Genomic DNA, 25,285 nt, shown 5'->3' on the forward strand with positions numbered 1-25,285 from the left:
AAATATTATTCTTATTGTTTTACAAGTTAAAACGATAGAGGTTTAATTTTGGGTGATTTATTGGAGTTTTACACCAGTATGAAATAAACATTTGTTTTGCTAGAGATATAGAAATTCATCATTGTGCCGGCTTTGAATTAATGTTAAATCTAAGATAATATTTTTTTTATGACAGTAGGGTACGAGACGAGCAGTTCGCTCCCAATACAATGCAATACCGCTCAGGATTTGAGCATCTTGAGACATACGAAGTTAAGTCTAATTTGCCCAGTAATATCACTAGTTACGGCGCCAGACCGAAACACAGTAATGCTTATACATTATTGCTTCACGACAGAAAATTGTCTGTGCAAAGGAGCCTCTCCGTGATGAATGCCCTAAGTCACCTTTTACGACACCCTTCGGCCTGGGATTTCTATATCCTTTTTATGCCCCAGGAAGCACAGGATATACACAGGGCACTTGTGGATCATTTAGAAATATGTTTAATTTTTTTTTTCCATTTAATGTTTCAACAACGGTCCTTGATATTGCTCCAAAGTATAAAAGAATAAGGAAATCGAAGGAAATTGAACTGGATAAAAATATTTCAAAGATTCCATTGCATACCTAAATTAAAACAATAATATTATGAAAACGAAAGTTAATATCATCATTCCATCCCATTTACATTTAAAAACCATCACCTATTTATTCCATCTTGTATATTCAAATATAGTAAAGACCAATAAAGTCGTCCAGATAAATTTATGAATTACGTGTAATGAATAACAACTAAGTCCATGAAATTAATAAAGAGCTTAAATTCAGACAATTCCGTTTAAAATTCGCTTTGAACTTTGTCCATTATTCACGATGCCCGCGTGTTTTATGCTTGGGTTGTCAGTAACCACGAAAAAAGTTTCAAATAAAATACCCTTGTTGTTGATAAATAATTATCCTATGTGTGTTATAAGAAAAAAACAGAAACAAATTACCGAATAGATGTTTATCAATATGCACGTATAAGGTATAAGAAGATAATTGAAGATGAGAAGTAAGTAAATGTAATAAAAACTTACTGTTAGTCAAATATGTTTCGTAATTGGTCGCATGGGGTCAGCATACAAGAGAACGTGTGCATAGGGGTTGGAAGTCTATTCGCAGTTGATTTGCGTATCCCGCTGGGAGGTAGGAAGCTAGAAAAAGCGCTGTCGCGGTCTAAGCACTCAAACATGTTTTTTTTTCTATTAGAAATTGTCTTGAACCCATGCGACTAATTAAGGGTTAAATGTTAATTATATGCGCCAATCTCTTGTTCATTCTTAACTAAAATTAAAGTAATTTCCTCTGTATTAAATGAGCTATCTACCAATAAAAATCCGGTTTTCGAAGATAAATCAGAACAAACACGTACAGACACTAATTTTTTGGTTTAGACACCATGTTACCATTGCAAATGAATTTAATAAAAATATATATTATTTCAATCTTATAAAAAAAAAAAAAATCAAATTTCGTGTTTCACCGCAATAGCATTTTATTTTCAAGCCGCCTCTTCGCTTTCGAAGTGGTTGTTGACATCAAAACGTGTCTAACCAATTATAAGAAACTCTTTCTTACTAATTAATTTATTAAATTTGAAATAATTGGAACGGAGTGTATTGAAATACTTGTATTACCTATTTCGTTCGTTGCTTATCTATTGACTTAGTCATTTCCCTCTAATTTCACCATACCTGATAATTAGCGTATTAAATAAAACACTTTTACAAACCATTTGAATGGAATATATAAAATCAATTATGCAGGAAATACATATATGAGGCGCTCTTGTAGTTTGTACAATAAACATCTTACTGAAATTGATATATTTTCATTAAATATACAAAAATATAAGAAAATAGTAGGTGATATTATACTCAATTAAAAAAATTAATAACTCTTAATAATAAAATCATTGTTGTTGTGTCCTGTTCTTAACTAGATTCTTATAACTGTTTAAATTTTCGTTTTGTGCATTGTAATATTGTAGTTTTTACTTTTGGTTTAAAATATCTATGTTGTTTGTTGTTTTTTGTTTTGCATTATTGTCCATTGCAAACATAATTAGTATTTAATTTATGGAACTGTTTTGTCTTCTAGTTTATGTATATTTGTAACTCACTATTGTAAAAGACTGTTTTGTTCCTGAATAAATAAATAAAATAAAAATATATATTCAATAATTTAACTATAATCACAACTATATACAAGTAACACTAAATGATTTACAACAATAGGGCAGTCGGGTGACCAGCAGCCAACACGTCAGACACATTCGACTGCCCCAACAAGAAGTGCCCAATAGCTGAGACCAATTCGCAACAGTTACATTACTACCAACCTTAATAATACGATACTACCAACTTCATAATAAAGTGACATCACTAAGATTTTTCATGTGATTATATAATATTACAATTACTAAAATATACTAAATATAAGTTATTATGTGATGATGTATGTATGATGTAAGTATGATTTTAGTTTTAGTTATAAAACAATATAATATTAACAGGTTAAAAATGATTCTATTAATATTTTCATAACTGAATGTTGGCACTAATTGGAATGTCAAATAACCATAACAATTGAATGCGTCAAGGAATTTTAAAAGTACTGTATTTGATAAAGGGTTACTCATGGGGAACAGAAAAGGAATCGTAGGAGTAAAGGGAAAAGTGCCCACCTTTTCTCCAAGATCCTGGTTTCTTCTATTTTCCGAGTGTCCTGGCAAACTACAATATGTATTCGTGGGAAAATTAATTATGAAATAACTACGATCTCACGGTGGTAAATTTACAGGAATAAACAGGATTTATTTTAAAGATACAATTCTCCACCTTTACTTGCTACAGGTTACTGCAAATACTGTAAATATAAAAACTAATAAAATGGGAATGTTTTCCTGTTTTTTTTTTTTTAATTATATTAAATTCTTACCACCTCTAGAGAACCGTACAAGATAAAACACACAGTAAGGGTTACCATTAAGTAATTTGAAACTATCTGACAAAAATCCGGACATTTCAATTAAAATCCGTACTGTTTATTTTATCTCGTTTCTATTTAATTAATATGTAGTTTTATTACTATATTCGAGAGCCGGACAAAATCCGGACTATAGCCCAAAAGACCGGACATGTCCAGGATTAATATACGTTATCAATGACGTTTTTATGTATAAAACGTAAAAACGTATACATAAAACTCTTATATATTACTCATTATTAATAAATATAGGAAGATAACTGTCAATTACCTTATACCAGATAACATTAACGAACTGCCCAAAGAGCTGCAAGAAATGTACATAAATACCACGAAAATCAAAACACGGTTTAAAATTTACTTCCTGAAAAAAATAATCGGTTTTTTGAAAAGAACGGCTCTTTGTACCCAGATAAACGCGTGAGGTTTTCGTGGTACTTATTTCATAAAAATGTTACCTATTTGTTCTGTATAAAAATGTTACCTATTTGTTCTGCCAATAAACTAAAAAGAAAAACTTAGTTGATTTTCATAATGATAATACTATGTAGATTAAAAAGTCAGTATATCATAGCAAAACCTTAAAAACTTTATAAAATAATAACAAATTCAAACCATCTTCTAATTGGTAAACAACGCATGAATAAATTCTTAATTACATTAGGTAAAGTTTGGAGTGAAGAAGCCTTAATATACACTTAAGTGCCGAAGATAGCCGTAACAAGGGTCTAAGGAGCTTAGTACATAAAGTAGGTGATTTTATCTGCCACGGATTTGCGTCCATGGGGAGCATCAAATTTTGTAAGCCGTTCCAGCTTCGGACTTCAGTTTCAGACGGATCGCCTTTCAAAGCAGACGTGTTCTCCGAGATCACATATTTGAATATTCTCGACTTACGAAAGATGTTTCGAATAATTTAAAATATTTTAATAAAATCCGATAGTTGAACTTATTGATGTTGAATTAAAGTTTTCGTGGTTAACATGTGTCTTGAAAAAAGTTGATGTATTTGGTTTTGATTGGTAAGTGTTTCTTTTCAATCAAGTTTTTTTCGCGTGTTATTAAAATATTTATGTTATAAAAACGAAAGCTAATGAACCACTGACTTTAATAACTTAAAAAATCTGTTTCGTTTGATATACGGCTTCAAAGCGCTTATTTATTATTTATTAATTAGGTTAATTAAAACTGAAACATTAACATTTTCTTTCGCAGTTTAATTTAACTGTTATAAATTTTAAAGTGTTAGTCAGAACAGTTACTGAATTAATTAAGAATGTATATTTTAACCGCTCTTTGATTACATTTGGCACGTTAGGCCGTTACAGGATTTTCCGGAGTTGAAAAATAAATTCTTCTGTAATTACTAAATATCCAGGAATAATATGAAGAAGATATTATATATTCAAAGTTCCAAATTGATTTATACTATAAATTGTTCAATTGGCTTTTGAGCAATCATTTTAAGTGTTCATGCCTTAAAAATATTCAAATAATGTTACTATAACTTTATTCATTATTAGTAAGTAGTAAATATATAGCTACATAATACATAGTATATTCTCTAGCAATTTGAGTTAATTTACATCATCTTATTTTATATTAGAATTATCGATAATTCATTAAAATATTTAATAATTTTAAAATTCCTGTCATTGAACAAAATTACCTGTTATGAAGAGGAATTCCGCTTAAAGTAGTATTCAAATATACAGGCTGTTATAAAACTACCCGTAAAGCCGAAAGGAGTTTAAATGGGGCCTTATAACGAGTTCATTCACAGTTTTTAAGAACCGCAGTAACCCCAAAAAAAAAAAATTAATATTATATTCACTGATGTGCAAACCTTATTTCAGTAAAATTAAAGAATAAACTACGCAGAATGCACCTATATTCCTACCTTATTCGTAGAACGACAAAAATTTTAAAATACCTACCCTAATGAAACAACCTAAATGAAACTTTACTTTTTCATAATAAACGTCAAATTGACAGAAATGGCTCAAAGTGTGCTCCGCCTTGGTCAATATACAAGCTCGACGGGATTTATTATTATTATAAGGCTTGTGTTTAAGACATTGACTATTTGACGTTTGCATATGTTTGTTGCATCATTTTGCATATTATATTGAAATTGAAATTATTTGTAAATCGATTAAAATGTAAATCTTGATATAAAAGAGTGGCAATGAGTTTCTTGCTACTTCTTCTCATTAGCTCAACCCTTTACGAAGTAGCGGTAGATTCAATAAGAAAAATATATTTTTTGACATTCATAAGTGTCATTTCCGTGGCCTACATGAATAAAGTGATTTTGATTTGATTTGATTTATCATTTTGCACCATCGTTGGTCTTATAGATGCGAAAACCGATCCAAAACGCTGTTCCATCTCGGCAACCGTTGGGCAATCGGTGAAATACCCTCTGTCCTTTACAAAACCATTTTTTCCAAATGACATTTTTCGAAGCCAGCACTTGAGTATAATAACATCCTTGTATTGAGGTAGCAAACATTTATTAAAGAAAAATAGAAAAACTATAAAAGTAGACAATTATTAGGTAAAATAGATACGTAGGCCTTTCTGTTTAATTATCTGGTTCCCTGATATGACAGCTTACTAGGGTTGACAAAAACTTTGGCTTTGATAATCTTAATATATATAAATTACGTGACACGTTGTTTGTCCGCGATGGACTCCTAAACTAATGAACGGATTTTAATGGGGATTACTTCATGGTGTGCAGTTTGGTCCAACTTGAGAGATAGGATAGTTTTTATTTCGATTTGGGATCCATAATTATTTTTATTTTCAATATTTGTTTTGTATGAACATATTTTCTGTGAGAGAATTTATTGACGCACGGTTTGACAGTTCTGCTGTGAAAAAAACTCATTAATAACAAGGAACATATGTTACGAAATAATTCTGAATGTTATGAAAAATTATTGACAAATACATAAAAAACAGTATTTTATTTATTATTTACAGTACAACGTCTGTCGGGTCAGCTAGTTAATTATATTTTTTACAGGTATTTTATAACACGTTGTTTATATATACAAGTAAAACTTGCACTCGCTTCACTATTACATATAACATCAATGTTAAAAACACGATTCTTACAAGACGTTCATCTGATGCAGCACTTTTCGTGGTTGTTGATTGAACTCAAAATTCTAAGAGGCATCGTAATAGCGCTCGCCACTTTGAGACAGAAGATGTTAAATCTTACTAGCGCAGTAGTTTCAGTAGCTAGGACGCCCATCAGACCGAAACACAATAATGCTAGAAAATTATTTCTTCACGGTTGTATAATGCGCTGCTGTGGTATCCCAACTAGTCAGAAAACTGTACAAAGAAGGCTCCCACTAGTTTTTCAGTCCTTAATTAATCTTAGGGGTAAGTTTTTGACAAATTAATAGGTACATATGCATATTAGTTGAAATTTAACGGACTTCTATCGGTGTTGAAGATCCAAAAATCCTTAGTATTAATATATACTATATATGGAAATTTAATTTGTACCAAAATTTACGGACGATGCGGGTCTCAAACCTGCTTCTCCCGGGTTCCGTCCGAGCGCTCTAGCCAACAGAGCCAACCGTCCGAGTGACACATGTGTCCGTAACCTCTGGTATAAGACTTACCAGTACAACTCTCGGGTAAAATTATTATTGTTGGATATTGGATATCACTTAAAAATAAGAAACTACCTTTTTATGGAATATTATCTTTATTTATCGAACCCGCGCTTTTCGGGTTCCGTCCGAGTGCTCTTACCAACTGAGCCAAGCGTCCGAGTGATACATCGATCGTAAATGCAATTATGTCTTGTTCAACTATCAGAGTATATAACTATTGTTAATTATTAAATTTGTATATTTAATCGCAGAAGTGAGGGTTACCGCTCGCCACCGAAAGTTCTGAGGTAACAAAACATAAAAAAAATACCGACTAAATTAAGAAGCTCCTCCTATTTTGAAGTCGGTTAAAAATGAACAAACTGTCTATTTATGGAATCTTTAGTGTCAAATTTCAAGTTAGCAGCCGCATTAGTTTGTGTTATGAAAATAAGGGACGATACGAGCAGGACGTTCAGCTGATGGTTTTTGATACGCCCTACCCATTACAATGCAGTGCCGTACAGGATTCTTGAAAAACCCCAAAATTTTGAGCGGCACTACAATAATTGCGCTCGTCACCTTGATCCACAAGATTTTAATTCTCATTTGCCCCGTAGTTTCACAAGCTACGGCGCCCTTCAGACCGAAACACAGGCGAAGGCGCCGTTGTGGTACCCACAATCTAGCCGGCATCCTGTGCAAAGGAGCCTCCCACTGGTGGTGTCGCTGCTGTGCGTTTTGTTATCAGTCACTCAGGCAAAGTATTTATTGCATGGATTTATCTGATTTATAAAAGTAGGTAAAGGTTAAAAACGATAAAGAGCAAACGTAAATGATTGTGTGGCTTCAGTTTCCGGTTGTCTTAACTTCAATCTTGTTTTACGTGAAGCCTTACAATTTCCTCGCTGAAGCGTTGCGTCGAGATTGGCGATTTATTTTACATTATATTTTTTTAGCTCGCGCAAACTTTGATGTACTTTCTTGTTTGCTTCTATAGATTTTTTAGGGTTCTGTTCCATTTAAAGAAAGCTTTGAAGCGTCACTCATTGCCAATTATTTATCTATCTAACAAGATAATTTTTCTTATTCATTTATGAAACAGATAAAAAGTTCGCTTCATTGTGTGACTTCTACCGCATTTATCACGGGGAGTGTTCAGAATTGCTGTTTAACCTGATTCCTGCCGCCGAATTTCACCTTCGCACGACACGCCACAAGCTACGATATCATCCCCACCATCTGGATGTGTGGCGGTCCTTCACATTGCGGTTTTCAAGGAGCTTTCGTCCACGTACTACAAAGCTGTGGTTGAACTTCCTTGTGAGGTGTTTCCGGGACGATACAACATGGGTACCTTAAAAAAACGCGTACACCTTCCTTAAAGGCCGGCAACACTCTTGTGATTCCTCTGGTGTTGCAAGGGAATGTGGGCGGCGGTGATCACTTAACACCAGGTGACCCGTACGCCCGTTTGTTCTCCTATTCTTAAATTATATGTAAGAATTATTGCGCATCTAAACAATACTTAAATAAATATAAATAGAAAAGTAAAATAAATTATTCTAAATCTTTCTTAGAATGCTCAAAAGTTAAATTACTATTTACTAAAACTGGTTAGCACATACGTTACTTGAGCAATCCAACAATAATTATCATTTTCTTAAATAGTCCTCGTAAAATCAGATAGAAAATGCTCCATTTCCGGCTTAACTTAATTTGCGAAATAATTATATCATATGCGACGCTCTTTGAAGTCATAGCCAGGAGTGCACGTGAAGTGCAAGACTGATTAAATACATTAATTTAGGTATATAATACGAGCGCATTTGTAGTGCTGCTCAGAATATTTTGGTTTTTGAAAAGTGGCACTGCATTGTAAAGGGCAAGGCGTATCAGAACCATCAACTGAACGTCGTGCTCGACTCGTCCCTTATTTTCATAAAAATAAATAATATTATATATTATTTTAACAGTTAGAGACGCGTGGGAAATTAAAAACTCTAAAGATATTATTTGAGACACAAAAAAAAATAAGAATTTTACGTTTAAAACTTTGCTTCTTTAACGAGCAAAACTGAATGCAACTCTGTCTGTTTGATAGGCTTTCAGGGTTAATCCGCTTAGCTGATTATGATTAATGAATGTATAGATATTACTTATTTAACATATTAAACTGACATTGACATATTAAATTAGAGGTCGCGTATTTATCTGTATTCATGTATGTAAATGTAAGTATATTGTATCTATTAAATATATCGTTGTCTTGCACCCATAGTAGAGGCTGTGCCTTGTTTGGGGCAAGATAATTTGTGTAAGAATGTGTCAATATTATTATTATTATTAAATTGGAACTAGTATGATGTCCTAAGTTCAAACCTTCTGCCTGAAGTTGTACCAAAATCAACTGACAAACAATGGTTTACACCATAGGTTCTCAATCTGGGCGATAACGCCCCCTTGTGGGCGTTTGAGACTTTCGGGGGTGCAGTAGAAGACCCAGAGAAAATTCGGGGGCATTGAGATGGCGCAGATGGGGCGTGGGTAGATTAAAAAATATAGTCTAAAAAGGCAAAAAAATACTCTAGAAAAAAACATATTCTCAAAGTGGGCGGTGAGCAAAATAAGGTTGAGAAACTATGGTTTACACATTTATAATAATATCACTATAAAATAGTATAATTTAATATGTCTTCTTGAGTCGAAAAAAAACATTACAATTACTTCAAAATCTCTATTGCACTTATTTTCCTAATGTCATTCACCTAGGTACAATATGGATATTGCAAATTCATGTTCATTATAAATATTTAGATTTTATTTTTATCGAGCATTAGTTTATGTATATCACATCATAATTGCGAATTTTAATATAAATTCTATTATTGGTGTCGAGACACTTGGCCCGTGGGGCCCAGAGGCGCGGAGAATGTTCAAAATACTATCTTCGCGCCTCAATAAGGCTACTGGAAACCCAAGCGCTGGCAGCTAATTCGGTCAACGGATCAGCCTTGCTATCCAACTCGGTAATGCTGCCAGTATTCTTGGTACGCTTCCACGTAATGATTCTTTTAATTTTATGTAGTCGTAGTATTGTAAATATAGTTATAAGATTTGTTTTGTTAGAATTAGATAAATTCTATGTTATATTACCATTTCCATTCCAGAAAATAAATATCAATAGTCCTCCACATTAACTCTATACATTTGTGCAGCCAACCTACTTTCATCTATTCATTATTTATTCTTCATTACGAAACCATCGAAACATTTTTTTACCAATAACTTCTACTACCTTTTATTTTACCACATCTCTGCCTAATGTTATTGTTTCTTAACCTGTTTTTCAATTCAAACCCACAAATTGTTATTACATGTTATTACTAATATTAATTTTTATGATAATAAGGGTCTATCGCAGATGACACACTTTTCGTGCACACAATAAGTCTGCATTGCACGCAAAAGGCATCTCAACGCATACGACGTAAATTTTCGGTTATTTTGTCGGTAGAACTGTTAGGATTGCGGTATATTATTTCGTCCTTGAGATAGAAAAAAAGAGGAAGAAATAGAGAATTTTGGGTTCATCCTATTCTTTATTCAGAAGGATTATTAAAGGGACTGAATTAAACATTTAATTCTGAAACTATAGGATAGTATTTATTTCGATTTGGGACCCATAATTATTTTTATTTTCAATTTTTGTTTTGTATGGACATATTTTCTATGGGGAAAGTTAGTGACGCACGGTTTGACAGTTCTGCTGTGAAACAATTTCATTGTAGGTTCTATACATAATATAGAACGTCATTGACAGTGAGCATATTTTACAAAATAGTTCTTGGTGTTATGAAATATTACTGGCAAATTCATAAAAAAACAGTATTTTATTTATTATGCACGGAACAACGTCTGTCAAGTCAGCTAGTCTACTATATATTTTATACTATATATATATATAACTAATAATAGCGACATATTTACTATAATGGTTAAAAATAACTGTTATTTTATCAAAGAAAAAATATCATTTAGAATCACAATACAGTTCATTGCTTACCAAGATATAACTATGCCGTTGAAGTCTGGGCAAAAATTGTTTCTATCTCAAACATTTTTCCCCGAGGTCCAATACAGAGATAGTTCGCGTGATAGCTAAGAAAAAACATTGCAATTACTTCAAAATCTCTATGGCACTTATTTTCTTAATGTCTCTCCCCTAGGTACAATAACGGTTTTATGTCTGCAAATGTAAGATATTGTCCCGGCGGTCTCGGAGTTAAAAGGTTTCATGAATGTGATTTATTGAATTTTTTCGGAGACGGCATCAGGGATCCGATGTTGCTATATAGACAGTATTTTCATTCTATTATACATTGAAAGGTGGAAATGTTGATTGATACATTTTTTCTCCTTATTCAAGCACTCTTTTCGCCTTTTCTGCCTTCAAGTCATACACTGTAAGAATTATATTATTATGTGTTTCGGTTTTTTAGGTAGTGTAATAACCGTATTGAGAATCTCTTGTTTCAAGGCAACGAGAGTGAATTTCGTGCTAATAAAAATCCTGCGCCGAATTGCATTTATTTGGCAGTGTGGTCGAGGTTATAAATAAACTGGTTTCTTGTCTGCAGCTTACAACATCCTTCTACTTATATCAAACCTGTCATACATACCCATATATTTTTATGAAAATAAGGGACGAGACGAGCAGGACCTCCAGCTGATGGTAATTGATACGCCCTGTACATTACAATGCAGTTCCGCTTTAGATTATTGAAAAACACAAATATTCTGAGCAGCACTACAACTGCGCTCGTCACCTTGAGACATAAGATGTCAAGTCTCCTTTGTCCAGTAATTTCACTAGCGCCCTTCAGACCAAAACACAGTAATGCTTACTCATTAATGCTTCACGGCAGAAAAAGGCGCCGTTGTGGTACCCATAATCCAGCCGGCATCCTATGCAAAGGAGCCTCCCACTGGTAAGACAGTCTTTAACCACCTGAACGTTCTGCTTGTCTCGTCCCTTATTTTTATAAAAAAAAACTTTTGGATGAAATCCTCGCTTCACTAAGTACTATATAAATTCAGTCAGTCATTTCATAAATAACCAATGAAAAGTTATAAGTTGCATACTGTCTGCAAGCAGACCATACTTCGAGGGCGGCACTGAAAATTTCGGGAATCAAGGAAGTGACACAACATTACTATTTAAAAATATATTTATTGCTTTTCGAAGTATTCTCCGCGTAATTTGACACAATTTTCCATACGATGGAACCAATTATTGCAGCAACCATTCCATTCAGAAGTTGGGTCTCCAAAATGGCCGTTTTGTAGGCGTCCACAGCTTCTTCAGGTGATGAAAATCTCTGACCACGCAATTCATTCTCTATTTTAGGGAAAATATAGAAATCATCAGGGCTTAGGTCGGGGCTGTACGGCGGATGGTCTAATAATTCTATGTTTTCTTGCTCTAAAAACTCTTTTGTTCTGTGCGCGATGTGAGAACTCGCATTGTCGTGATGGAGGATGATGCGGCGGTTGCAGTTCTCTTTACGGAGTTCAGAAACGACCTGTGGCAAACAAATAATCCTAGTATACTATTCTGCATTAACCGTACTTTGTCCCTCAAGAGGAATAGTCGCAACATGGCTGGTTTTGGAGACAAACGTGGCCACCATTTTTTTTGCAACACTCCGTGAACGAACAATTTTTGTTGACTAATTAACTAATTTTCGAACACCCAAACTCGTGACTGGTTTTTTGTTTCGGGTTCGTACGCGTATATCCAGGATTCGTCACCTGATATGATGTTGTATACAGCATTTGCGGATCCTGCGTGGAATCTTACGAGAGTTCTGACGCACCAAGTAACGCGAGCCGCTTTTTGCTCTTCACAGAGCAAATGCGGTATCCATCGGGAAGACAACTTTTTTACAACTAATTGTTCATGCAAGATAATTTGTATTTGACTCATGCCAATGTCTAAAGTTGCCTGAATTTCGCGGTATGTCACATGTCGATCTTCCTCAAGCAGCTTACGCACAGCATCAGAGTTTTCTTTTGTGACTGCAGTTTTCGGACGACCTTGACGGGGATCATCACTGAGCTTGACACGTCCACGTTGAAATTCAGCAAACCAACGATTAATTGTGGTTTTGGATGGGGCTTCATCACCAAATGCAGAAATCATCCGGTCAACACACTGTTTTTGTGTTAAACCACTTCGAAAGTCATAATAAATCGTCGCTCTAGAATTTTCTCGTGTCAATTCCATTTTCTCAACGACTAAACAAGACCTTGTGACAAGACCGAGAATCCTTTTTTAAATAAATAAATGGTATTCGATTTTTAAAAGCAAGGAATTTTCAATTAAAAAGATTTTAATATGACAGGAACAGTGGAAATATTCCATTCCCGATACATTTAGTGCAGCCTATATATGTCAACATTTCAGCCCGGCTTTAATGCGATAGATATTCGCAGAACAAAACTTAAGAATCGTATGTAAGAGTTAATGTGCAGTACATTTAAAGGAATTAATTAAGTTCTTAGCAAAAGAGAGATTATCGTTAAGCAACTGAATGTAAAAAGCAAAATGCAATAACAATAGTAAATCGAAAAGGCATTTCGGCCGGCAAATTCAGCTTTTCTCTGACCGAGAATATTCATTTAAAAAGGGACTTAGATAGGCAAGGTTAGTAAAGAATTTTTATATAAGCCTCATCACTTGTGTAAGACACGTAAAATGCTTCGAATCTACCGGAAATTACCCTTAATATAAGAGGATCCTTGTATTGAAATCCCAAAATGTATATTTTTATTTTTGCTCTAGTGTTTGGATATGGCTTCGCTTGTGCAAGCTTAGGACTGGTATTTGGCTAATTTTACTTACTTCTTCTTCTTCTTCATAAGTATAGAGAAATAGCAATATATTTATTTACCTATATATATTGAGTTTACGATAGTGACATAACATAGTTCAACAACACTAGGTAAGCGTCGTGAAGCTACATCAGTTCGTAAAGGGGCTATGACATGGGGAGAAGAACTGATAGGAAACTTCCAGCCCATTTTTTAAATCATAATATATAAAACTAGTGAAACCGACAGACGTTGTCTTGTACACACGTCTTACATTTGAAAAATCGGTCCAGCTGTTAGGAGGAGTTCACTAACATACACATGAGCAGGTGATTGATATTATATGGACGGAATTGAGAATCTAAACCAATCTCAAATTCACTGGAACACACAAAAAAATCATCAAAATCGGTCCAGCCCTTTAGGAGGTAGTTCAATAGTGAATCTAAACCATCCTCGAATCCCCTTGAACTCACACAAAAAATTTAATCAAAATCGGTCCAGCCGTCTAGGAGGTACATTGACATACACACGCACACAAGAAATATATATAAAGATTAGACTATTTAAACAATTTGTTATGATAATGTGATAAACCTCACTTCTAGGATTAATACACAAATAAAATTTGAAAACAAAATTTTATGAACGATGCGCGACGCTTACGGTTAGCTCATATGGCAGAGCACTCGCACGGAACGCGAGAGATCGTGGGTTCGAGTCCCTCATTGTTCATAAAATTTTATTCATGTAGACTATTTAATATAACATTATACAATAATAGGTGACCTGCGCAAAACCAGAGAAGAACGATGCATCGTTATCCTCTATATAATCTACTATATTATAGTAACCCTTCTTTGTCAAAGAAGCTTTAATATGTTTCTTGAATCTGATACTTATTTTGATAAATATTAGTTTTTGATTTTTGTTTCCCTTTAAAAAAATATAAGGCTGTTGATTTTTTTTTATTTTTGATCGTGTTTTATTTGATTGTATTTTATGAAGTGCTAAAAATATTAATTATAAAAGAAAAACTTGTCACTTCATAGCTGACCTCACAATAAAGACCTGAATTTTCTTTTACAAATAATATCTAGACTGCGATGGGAAACAGGGATGATGCCACAAAGTTATTATTTGCTTCGGTATTTCTATGATTGGGTGTTATATGACTCCTACAGCCATGTAATTGGTTTAACTTTTCCTTGCCCAATGGCACTTTACTTGAGAGCTTCATATAAACTGATTTCTCGGCCGAAATCAAAAGGAAATGAAGCCTTTGAACTAAATAATGACTATTCAGAGATTTCAATAATAAAGTTATTTCGGTGAGTCCCGGTTTAAATTGGTTTACTTATACTCTTTTTCTTATATTGCTCCGGTTGACTTATTATTAAATTATGCTATTATGTTATTAAATGATTGCTAACTGCATATGAGACAACTTCTTTCCGAATCTATGCAAATTTTTAGTTGGAAATATAATATAATATATAATATAATAAATAATATAATATTGACACACTTTTTACACAAATTATCTTGCCCCAAGTTAAGCATATATAGCCATAGTTATGGGTTACAAGACAATGATATATTTAATACAATATACTTACTTAAACATAAATATATTCATGTAAACATACATAAATACATTTCAACATCCATGACTCGTAAACAAACTTCTATATTCATCATATAAATGCTTGCACCTACCGGGATTCGAATTCGGACCTCTACCTTAGTAGGATCGCTAACCACTCGGCTATACAGGTTGTCGTTGTTGTTGGAAATAGGAAATATAAATTACAAAGGACAACCATTATTACAAACAACCTTTACAAAGAAGGAAAATATACGGCTTTCTTCGAAAAGAACAGAGCTCAATTCCAACATTGAAATTGTAGATAAAATTGAATCACTGAATTATTGTATTCATTATTTAAAACAACCATAAATAGAAGTAACAAAGGTCCAGAACTTTGGTGAAGCATGCTCAAAATTTAATAATAGCCCTTCTAATTACTCTGGCGTAAATTTTGCTCATTCTTATTCAGCAAAATTTAAAGTGAATTATGCAAAATTAGCAAGAAGTTTACCGATTTTCAATCTTTACTGTCAGATGAATTTTAGCATAAAATTTTATCAATCTTTAGATATTTTATGTTAGCACATTGCGCCTTGAGTAATGCTGAAATGAAGTAATCTTTGTTAGGTTTTTTTGGACCCTCTATCCATAAATTTACATCATCGTAATATTACGTTTTGGACCTTCATTTATAACCGTCCTGATGGAGTTACCTGACTCCTACTTTGATCAAGTCTTTAAATTATACAACCTTTCGAAATTGGCACAAAATTCAACACTAATGTCTACCTACTTACGTATTACTCACTTAATATTATATTTAAACAAATAAAACCTATTGTTACTATACAAATGATTTAAGTTTTCTTTAGTGTTAATTCCGCCCATATTTGTTTTTAAACAATTCGACACGTGTTTCGCCTCTACACGAGGCATCCTCAGGGCGTGTTATCTCGCCAAAATCTGGCACGAGACTATAGTCTGAGAGGATGCCTCGTGTAGAGGCGAAACACGTGTCGAATTGTTTAAAAACAAATATTGGCGGGATTAACACTAAAGAAAACTTAAATCATTTGTATATTTATGGATTTCCGCAAAGTAACGCCTAATTCAATAAATTTTCTATTGTTTTTAAACAATTATAAATTATACATTCAATACTATAGCGAATCTGTACAATGTTTTGTATACTAGTGGACACTAAACATTGAAAACTGAATTCAAATTGTTTAAGCCGTTTCTGAAATTTGTAGATACAAGTAGACGAGCAAGCTAACATTAAAAAAACTGCTTTTGGCGTGATATTTTAGCCGTTATTAATTCATATTTCTTATCTTTATTACCTCAGAACTTCAACTGATTCGAAAATATTTGTTTCATTTGGAATGTTTGCACTTGCTTAGATTTACAGAACACATTAAATTTTACAGGCAAACAAATTACACTGCTTATAGATTTTTTTCAGCAATAAAAATCTGCATTTGTGCGTTAAAGAGCGTTAAGTAAAACTGACGAAAATTCTCAAAGATATTTCTTTCATATTTTACTTCAAATGTATTTATAATACATACATTATACTAGTAGTCAAATTGACTTTAAAAAAAAATGTTAATCTCGTCTATTTATTATGGCAATAGCTATAGATACCATAATTACCAATTGGGAAATACAAATGAAAATTGAACAAGAATCTAATAAAATCAAAATATTGCTGAAGCAATAAACGTATTTCACAGTTAAAACTCCACAAAACCCCACAAGTTGTTACACAAATTGCTGTAATTGTAAAAGAACAAAACAATATAACCTTTTTTATTATTGAGTTGTGATTCAAATTCAATTGAGAGACTATTTTCCAAAAGTTATTTATTTATCTTCTAAGTACTATTTGGTTGATAGAGATTTCGCCTATTTTCGCTTTTGGCAAGGATATCAATCTGACCTAAATATAGTAATGTGAAAGAAATAATCTACCAACTTTCAATGTGTCTTTTATGCCTTACGCTACGAAAGTCATGTATATTAATAATTTTTTTTTAATGAAAATAAGGGACAAGACGAGCAGGACGTTCAGCTGATGGTAATTGATACGCCCTGCCCATTACAATGCAGTGCCACTCAGGATTCTTGAAACCCACAAAAATTCTGAGCGGCACTACAACTGCGCTCGTCACCTTGAGACAAGATGTTAAGTCTCATTTGCCCAGTAATTTCACTAGCTACGGCGCCCTTCAGACCGAAATACAGTAATGCTTACACATTACTGCTTCACGGCAGAAATAGGCGCCGTTGTGGTACCCATAATCTAGCCGGCATCCTGTGCAAAGGAGCCTACCACTGGTAAAATGTGTGTGCAAAGCGTGTTAATGGGTAAGCTAGTTATACAGCTGGTAATCTATTTAAGTTAAGCATTTTTATTGAAGTAGGCTCATCTTTCTAGAATCTAGACCCTAGGACATCGACAGGCATATCTTACTCTCCGTGTAGGTATCGAAATAGTAAGTAGGCACGGCCTCTACCTCTGTAGAGTCTGGTCTCTACCAGTTAGGACTTACGAACGAGCAGCGATGCATGCACGAGCTTTGTTACCTACTACTAAAAAATTGTGAAACTTAATAAGAAAAGAAAAACATATCAAAATTATTTTTTAGGCTTCCTAAAGACGCTGAAACAGTCTAATTAAAAGTGATAGTTATTAAAATGAAATAACCATTCATGATTCATTTCTTATACTAAGTAGATTTGACTATGTTGTGGTCGGTAATGTAGGTTTTATAACGAAAGAATATTGATTACATACCAATGACTGTGTAGGTGCAGTTTAAGGTAAAGAAGACAACCCTAATGCCGTCAGAAGAGGTAAGAGTCACGCGATAGAAAGAGAGGCAACTTTTAAGTGAATAAAAATGTAGATTAAAAGCGGTGTGCGATCAGAATTATACCTTATTGTATGGCGGCAAGAGTTCCTATTTCTTTAATTGATTTTGCGGAGTGAGACTTCCGTACTTGTACTATTACATATTCTTTGACATCGATCAGACTGAATAGGAGGGTAGTGTGTTAGCTTGTACCTAGGACTTCATTATTTTTAGCTTTTATTACATCATCTACATACAACATAATATTATTATGTTTCTTATTATTCTGATTTCCCTTTGTCTTGATTATTGATTTGATTGATTCTTATATTGTGGATTTTGTAAAAAAATTGTAATGGGCCATTTTGTTATTCTTACAATCCAGGCTTATCATTTCCTACGCGTATTCAGAGAGTTGAAATTATATGTAATTCGCCATTTAGTTGCGAAGGCTATCACATTCATTAAAATTTTCATCAAAACAGAACCAAATATCACATAAATCTGTCCTTAGAAATACAGTGGTAAAATTTCAATTACTTAATTAATCCCTAAAAAAAATAAAGCATAAAGCAATAAAGTTTATTTTTCCGGTTAGATACAGATTTGAATTTATCAAAAAATCTCATGTAAATTCAAATCTGCTGAATGTGTAATGAATTCAAAGTACTTTAAGAATAAAACTGAGAGGAAAATCTCTGTGTTACACGAACTTAAAATAAACAAGGTACAAGAGTAAACCCCTTTTATCCGCCTGAACCTTTATCAATGTCTTTGAATTTTGTAACTTAAGATAACAACAGCGACCTTTTTTATTTATAAACGCAACACAAACGAAGTATCTGATAGTGATTCTGATCTTTGCATTCCATATTATAAAGTGACAAAACTGACAGAGATTTAATAAGAATAAGAATTATTTAATTAAATCGATCTTTTGACATATGCATTGTTATTACATTACAATAAGTTTAAATATTTTATAAGCTTATATATATATAGTGGGCTCCAAAAGATTGCCGAAAGTTATGACCACTACTTGGTTTGGAAGAGTTAGTACGTCTTTTTTATGATATACATACTAGCTGACCCGACACTGTTCTGTAAATAGAAAAAAATATGATGTAATATGAAGGAAAAATCTTATTTAATTAGTTAAAATTGAAACAAAAACGTATTTCTGAATGATCATACCCTTCAACCACCGTTCCTTGTTTGTAGTAGGAAATACGGTCCGGGGGGAGCGTCGTATCGCATTGAAGAAGAATAAAATGTCTAACTTATTTAAAATGACAAGGATTAATATTGTGTTTGTGTAAACAACTTTTAAATTACGGCTTTATAATTGCCAACTGTTTAAGGTATTAAGATGGATATAGTATGTTACCCTTAAGAGATAGACATATGCTATCGCGGAGTTTTCTGTAGACTTATATCAGATACACAGTTCCAATACAATTCGCGCTTGAGCAAAATTCAAAGAAATTAACATCTTGACTGTTGCTTCTCAATATATTCTTGATAATGTGTTCATAGGCACATAAGTGAATTTGCCAGAAACTGTCATAACCATAATTTTAACACCAGGAACAGACATAAACTGATGATGCCTACTACTCGGCTAAGTCGGGTTAGTAAGTCTTTTGTGGGGCGATGTATATGCTTTTACAACAGGATCCCAGAGAATGTTCAAAACAAAAGTATTACGTTATTCAAAAGAATTGTTAAAAAACGTTTGTGTGGTAAAGGTTATTATTACATAAATGTCTTTCTTAATGATACCACAGATTGGGAATGGAGTGACCGCCCTCAGGCTATCAAATAATAAGTTTAATTGTACAATATTACTTTGTAAATATATTTATTCGATGAAAAAAAAAGGCCCGCTGAGTTTGTTGCGCCCTTTCTTCTCAGGTCTGAGACATTCATTTTGGAATGGGTGGTAGTTTTTTGACTTTCAATAAGTGATGTCACATCCTATTTTGAATAAAAATATTTGAATTTGAATTATTTTGTTATATTTCAAAGGGCTTAGACAGCGTTTTCGTTGAAAGCTCCCAGACGGCTTATTTTTTTTCCAATTCCTTCAATAAATATCATTAATGTTTAAAAAAAGTATGTAAATTATATTACTAAAACCTTCCTCGAGAATCCATTGGTGAAAACAGCATAAAAATAATATTGACACACTTGTACACAAATTATCTTGCGCCAAACTAGGCATAGCCTGTACTATGGGTTCAAGACAACGATATATTTAATACAATTTACTTACTTAAACATAAATAAATACAAATAAACATCTATGATTCGGAAATAAACATCCATATTACTCATATAAATGTTTCACCTACCGGAATCCTGGTACCCCTAGTAAAGTAGTCAGGGTCACTAACCATTGCGCTATATGGGTCGTTGCAATCGGTGCAGTAGTTTATGAGTTTATAGTGAAGATACAGACAGACAGACGCGGGGTAGACTTTGTTTTATAATAATGTTGTGATTGTTGAATGGTTGCTAGTTAAACATTATAATGCTATTCCTTATAATCTTTTACGTATTCTAAATTAAAATTGCCATATTTGTAAAGTTAAACGTTAATTATCGACCAAATTTTATTATATTTATGTTCGTAAATAAAATAGTAGCACCAATTTATTTAATTTATTTAATAGGTACACACAGCAGAATTACTACATATACATAGCATAATTTAAGAAAGCTATCAGCTAAATACAAGATAGGCTCCAACTCCACGAGGGTGTGTACACAGCATGTTTAGCATAAATTAATAACTATTAAAATACAATAATAATAAATGTTTAGTAGTTTCATATTTGAATTAAGATTCAAGTAACTTAAACTTAAAATGAACCCAATTAGAATAACCAATCTAGAACTGGTATATAAGTGCAAATCAATTGTTAATGTTGGCACATGTAATAAAATAAATAAACATAAAAAGTGATCTTAAAACTAGCTCTAAGTAATGTAATAAACATAAGAAAAAGAGGGAAATATATATATATATGTCCCTTTTATCTCCCTTTTACTCCTTTATTTTACTTTCGGTTATATCGATAGTCCTACAATATTGACTAAAGCTTATATCAGACATTCCTACGGGATTGAATTACTACTCGTGTATTCTCCGGTGTATGAGGCAACATTCAATGTTCATTTTGGATTTCCGATCGTAGTAATTGTGGGCAATTAGTGACTGAAGATACGACGCTAAAGATAAATCCGATGGCCTAGTTACTGGATCCCTTGAGTTTTATTGTTGTGATATTTGTCAAACGACAGGAATTATGCGAGTTGTAACTTGTGAAGGAGATAACATAACCTCTTGATGGATAAGTCATAAAGAAAGTTGTTGAAAAAACATCACTATAAAGTGATATGTGTACAAACAGGGTTATAAACAATATGTTATGTTTTTAAAGTAAAAACATAACATATTAACTATATTTTTTTTATATTTAATACACAAGAGGCCGGTTTATGGTAAGCTGAGGCGGTTGCAAGAGATCGCTCTTAGGTATTATTCAACATATATAATAATATGAAAACGCTTATGTTCCTGGCAGTAATATTGTAACTCTTTTAATGTTTTTTTTTTTTTTTAGTTTGGATGATTAGTAGCATATAATCAAGGTTCACAACGCACTAATTGAAATAAATGATTTGTCATACCAACAAAATTAAGAATTGGTTAGCAAAAACACTTACTGTACTTAAGACCGTCCAGAAACTATTCAATTTCGTCATCCTCGAGGGCAAACCGCCGCAAGCATGGCACAGAGGTATAGTGGTGCTGTTCTTCAAAACGGGCGATAAAATGCTTTTGAAGAACTATAGGCCCATATAACTTCTGAGCTATGTATATTAAGATGTTTTCTAGGGTTATCACGAATCGTCTCGTGCGCAGGCTTGACGACGTCCAGCCTCCCGAACAAACCGGATTCCGAAAAGGCTGTAGCACCATAGACCACATACATACACTGCGGCAGGTTATACAGAAGACAGATGAGTATAACCAGCCACTATGCTTAGCGTTCGTGGACTATGAGAAAGCCTTTGATTCGATCGAGACCTGGGCGGTGCTTCAGTCTCTCCAGAGGTGCCACATTGATTACCGTTATATCGAAGCATTGAAGTGTTTGTGTAGAAACGCCACCATGTCCGTCTCCAGGATCAGAACTCGAAGCCTATCCGACTGCAGCGGGGAGTCAGACAAGGCGATGTCATATCGCCCAAGCTGTTCACCGCTGCGTTAGATGTCCTTAAGCTGCTGGACTGGAACGGACTGGGCATCAACATCAACGGCGAATACATAACTCACCTTCGTTTCGCAGACGATATCATAAGCATGGCAGAGACCATGGAAGACATAAGCCATATGCTCGATGGCAAAACAGCTTCCTTGGGAGTAGGTCTCAAAATGAACATGGACAAGACGAAGATCATGTGAAATGTCCATGTCGCACCTACTCCCGTAACAATTGGAAACTGTACTCTCGAAATTGTCGACGAGTACGTCTACCTCGGACAAACAATCCAGTTAGGCTGGTCCAATTTTGCGAAAGAGGTCACTCGTCGAAGCCAACTCGGATGGGCAGTGTTCGGGAAGCTCCGTAAAATCTTCTCATCCCAAATACCACAGTGTTAGAAGACGAAGGTTTTCAACCAGTGTGTGTTGCCAGTGATAACTTACGGAACGCAGACGTGGTCGCCAACTATGGGCCTTATGAGAAAGCTCAGAGGGCAATGGAGATGGCTATAGTTGGAGTTTCCCTGCGAGATTGAATCAGAAATAAGGAGATCCGTAAGAGAACCAAAGTACCAACGTAGTCCAAATGATTGCGAAACTGAAGTGGCAGTGGGCAGGGCACAAATGACCGTTAGGGCAGTGAAGTCCTCGAATATATTGTTCAGTTCTTGTGATGTGATTGTTATGTTTCCTTGTAATAATAAATTATGAATAGCGACCACGGTCGTAAGACGCAGTGTTGGTAGGCCCTCCACAAGATGGACCACCGATCTGGTCAAGATCACCGGAATACGTTGGATGAGGGCAGCGCAGGACCGATCGTCGTGGAAATATTAGGGCGGCCTTTGTCCAGCAGTGGACGTCTTGCAGCTGATAATGATATCAAAAACATGTATACAAAGTTGAATTAGCGCTAAAAATATGCACACATCGCGCAGAAATCTGTGCCAGCGCTACGAGATGCAGAGCAGGACAGACGTCTGCACCGTACGTAGCTACGGCTCAGAATAAGTAACTTTTAGTACGGACATATTATGTTACAAAATCTGCTCTGCCTTGCGCTGCGAAGACCTGCGTCGTCTGCGTCTCAGCATACGCTTTACCTATATCAAATTCTGCTGTTTCTACGCCGCCATAGATTAAATACATCATTCCAACTCCTCATACCAACCTGTCAAAACATGAACTCGCGCCAGGCTTTCGTCCGGGTGTTATGACCGACGAGCTTCGAGCTTTTTTTTGAACAGGTGGATTTTTTTTTATACTTCATGGTTATACGCAACCCTAAGTACTCGTTGTGGCATTTGAATAAATTTTTCCGTGAAGAAAAAGCTAGACAGTAAAACATAAAATTGCCTATATTGGCTTGATCATTTTAAACAATTCGCTTCGTAACCTTTAGCTTGAAAGCTTTGAAGCCCGTAGCGCCAATATCTTGATGACACACAAAACTTATGGAATGGAGTTATGCAAGTTGTAATATTTCCGATACAAGTTGCAGCTTATTTTGCAGAAACATTGGCTGTTCAAACATAATCTCACTATTTACATTTCCAGAATCTATTAATGAGTTTCGTATTTATAGTGCATATTATTTATTGGAAACATAAAATTTCAGTATTTAACCATGAATCCATACTTAATTTATTACTATCAAATAATGCTTATAAATAAGTTTACAATAATAAATATTATTGACATAATAATTCTGCCGACTACACATCCTCGCCTCTATGTAGATAATTTATACATCTAGATAGAGTAAAACCGCTGTGAACACGTCGAAAAAAATAGAGGCTAACATGCCTCTATTGTGAACAACGCACGCACACTGAAACAAAGTGCTTGATGTTTTGCGAGTGCAAGAAGTAGCTATTATGCACACTTAAGTAATAAACCTGACCTGTTGTCATGCGTTGCCTTACACCAAAAAGTCTATCTTATTAATTATTAATCATCTAAGGGTACAGATTTATCATTATCATCATCATTTCAACTTGAAGACGAGTCCACTGCTGGACAAAGGCCTCCCCAAAAGATCGCTATGACGATCGGTCCTGCGCTGCCCTCATCCAACCTATTCCGGCGATCTTGACCACATCGTCGGTCTTGTCACCAACACTACGTCTTCCGGTACGTGGTCGCCATTTGAGGACTTTACTACCCCACCGGCCGTCTGTCAGTCCAACTATGTGCCCTGCACACTGTCACTTTTGTGTTACTGTCACGTTGCTGACTCTTTGGTTCTCCTCATTTCTGATTCGATTATATTGAGGCACAGATTGTCTTATATATAAAATTCTCGTGTCACAATGTTAGTTACCTTACTCCTTCGAAACGGCTTTACTGATTTTTACCAAATTTTATATGCATATTCTGAGAATCGGCTACTATTTATTTTTCATACTCCTAAGCGATAAGGGTTGTTCACCCTTAACATTTTTTTTTTAATTTTTGGACAATTTTTTTTTATTTTATTATGATTTAGAATTGAAAAATACATACAACTTCAAATTTTTGCATCGTGATTTTAATATTATTCTATTCCATTCACAGATACGCAATAGAGTTGCAAGATGGCAATAGAATATAATGATTATTGTAGTACGATAAATTTTATGAACGATATATTTTGTAGGTCTGAGAATCGGTCGTCATTTATTTTTTGTACACCAAAAATTTAATTATTTTATTTATTTTTTTTTAATTTTCAATACAACGTTTGCTGGGTCAGCTAGTAGTATATAAATTTATACTTTCAAGTGGCGTTAATTAATTGCGTACAGGATCTTCGTCACGCCATCGGCGGATCTCTCATAATGTGATCTTTTAATCAGTGTCAGATATCCACCAATATTTTTGATGGCCTAAGATCGTAATCAGTTTAGGAATCAACAGCACCCATTGATTTCCATAACATCTTTTAACAATATAACTTTAAATGAAACTGTATAACTGTTCACAATATTTTGCATACAAAAAGCATACAAAACTCAAAAGCCAATACAGTTTATTACTTCGCTTAAATTACGATTGAATGATTTATCGCGGT

The 25,285-nt window shown here is 34.0% G+C and overlaps 1 protein-coding gene across 1 annotated transcript in view; it reads left to right on the top strand.

Moving 5' to 3' along the window:
* Positions 1 to 3,881: 3,881 nt before the first annotated feature.
* Positions 3,882 to 25,285, top strand: part of LOC126975209 (trace amine-associated receptor 1) — a 64,997-nt gene continuing 43,593 nt past the window's right edge. Inside the window, exon 1 of the mRNA XM_050822995.1 lies at positions 3,882 to 4,034. The gene's annotated coding sequence lies outside the window, so the exon portion shown is untranslated. The remainder of the gene's footprint in view (positions 4,035 to 25,285) is intronic.

Source organism: Leptidea sinapis, chromosome 35 (genome assembly GCF_905404315.1).
Source record: "Leptidea sinapis chromosome 35, ilLepSina1.1, whole genome shotgun sequence".
NCBI lineage: Eukaryota > Metazoa > Arthropoda > Insecta > Lepidoptera > Pieridae > Leptidea > Leptidea sinapis.